The sequence below is a fragment of the Panulirus ornatus genome, chromosome 18, assembly GCF_036320965.1.
Source record: "Panulirus ornatus isolate Po-2019 chromosome 18, ASM3632096v1, whole genome shotgun sequence".
Classification (NCBI taxonomy): domain Eukaryota; kingdom Metazoa; phylum Arthropoda; class Malacostraca; order Decapoda; family Palinuridae; genus Panulirus; species Panulirus ornatus.
The window spans coordinates 6,281,752-6,283,555 of NC_092241.1; the positions used below are offsets into that span (position 1 = coordinate 6,281,752).

At 43.3% G+C, this 1,804-nt stretch overlaps 1 protein-coding gene across 1 annotated transcript in view; it reads left to right on the forward strand.

Moving 5' to 3' along the window:
- Positions 1-1,098, forward strand: part of LOC139754970 (uncharacterized) — a 22,517-nt gene extending 21,419 nt beyond the window's left edge. The window contains exon 7 of the mRNA XM_071672814.1: positions 1-1,098. This exon is cut by the window's left edge and continues 2,703 nt beyond it. The gene's annotated coding sequence lies outside the window, so the exon portion shown is untranslated.
- Positions 1,099-1,804: the final 706 nt, after the last annotated feature.

A 1,804-nucleotide genomic window follows, 5' to 3' on the forward strand; every position in this document is an offset into this window, starting at 1 on the left:
AGCAATTATTTAATACTTCAGTTGTATAGCCAGTTGTATAGAGCAAATTCTTAATACTTCAGTTGTATAGCCAGTTGTATAGAGCGTTTTATTTAGTACTTCAGGTGTATAGCCAGTTGTATAGAGCAAAATTGTTAATACTTCAGTTGTATAGCCAGTTGTATAGAGCAAAATTCTTAATACTTCAGTTGTATAGCCAGTTGTATAGAGCAAAATTCTTAATACTTCAGTTGTATAGCCTCTTGTATAGAGCAAAATCCTTAATACTTCAGGTGTATAGCCAGTTGTGTAGAGCAATTTATTTAATACTTCAGTTGTATAGCCAGTTGTATAGAGCATTTTATTTAATACTTCAGTTGTATAGCTATGTTGTTCTTCGTTTTCTGTTGGGAGCTCAGGGAATGGGAGTGAGGGAGGGGAAACTAGTCTAGTTTTCTAAAGTGTTTTGCTTTTCTGTGATTCCCTTGTGGGCTCGGTCAACAGGACTGTCCTAATCCATTCCACTATACCAAATATATGTCCTAGTCATTTTAAATGTAGAGTTTTGTTTGAAAAATATAAGAGGGAGGAGAAGCGAAGAGGTGAAATATATATTTTTCTTCCCCCCCTCACTCACTGCGACGAGGTCTGAACCATTTTAGGTTTGGAATTCGAACGATTTTCCAGAAGTGTTTGAAACCTCGGTGTCCTTTGAAAGCCTCGTTCAGGTCAAGGGTCGTTATGCTGTAGTTATGTCGTAGGCTTGTCCCTTTTTCTCCTCTCCCTCCTCTTCTTCTTCTTCTTCCTCTTCTTCTTCCTCCTCTTCTTCTTCCTCCTCCTCCTCTTCTTCTTCTTCTTCCTCGTCCTCCTCTTCTTCTTCTTCCTCCTCCTCCTCCTCCTCCTCCTCCTCCTCCTCCTCCTCCTCCTCCTCCTCCTCCTCCTCCTCTTCTTCTTCTTCTTCTTCCTCCTCTTCCTCTTCCTCCTCTTCTTCTTCCTCTTCTTCGTCTTCTTCCTCCTCCTCCTCTTCTTCTTCCTCCTCCTCCTCTTCTTCTTCTTCCTCCTCTTCTTCTTCTTCTTCTTCCTCCTCTTCTTCTTCTTCCTCCTCCTCCTCCTCCTCCTCCTCCTCCTCCTCCTCCTCCTCCTCTTCCTCCTCCTCCTCCTCCTCTTTTTTTAGGTTAACACACCGTAGCTTAGAAAGGAAATTTGATAATACAGAAGCAATGCCTTGAATATGTGTGTTGTGTGTGTGTGTGTGTGTGTGTGTGTGTGTATGTGTGTGTTGTGTGTGTGTGTGTGTGTGTGTATGTGTGTGTGTGTGTGTGTGTGTGTGTGTGTGTGTGTATGTGTGTGTTGTGTGTGTGTGTGTGTGTGTGTGTGTGTGTCTATAAACCCACCATCTTTGTACCAGTCTGAAATAAAGAGATTGACCTAATTTCTCTTCTCCTTGTTTCACTGTTAAACCTTAAGGGCTGTTGAGCAGTCAAGCAACCTCTGATTGGGTGATTTGCCCCACGCCTAACAAGGTAGTTTGAGACAGTTATGGTCAGGGGTAACTATGACACTAGGTCAACTCAAGTGGTCACAGTAGGGAGAAATTTAACCACAGTGGGATACCAAAGTCCTCCTTACGACACTGTATAGCACTATATTGGTCGACCTTTGCCACACACACACTCACACACACACACACACTCACACACACACACACACACACACACACACACACACACACACACACACACACTCACACACACATACACACACTCACACACACGCACACTCACACACACGCACACACACACACTCACACGCACTCACACACACA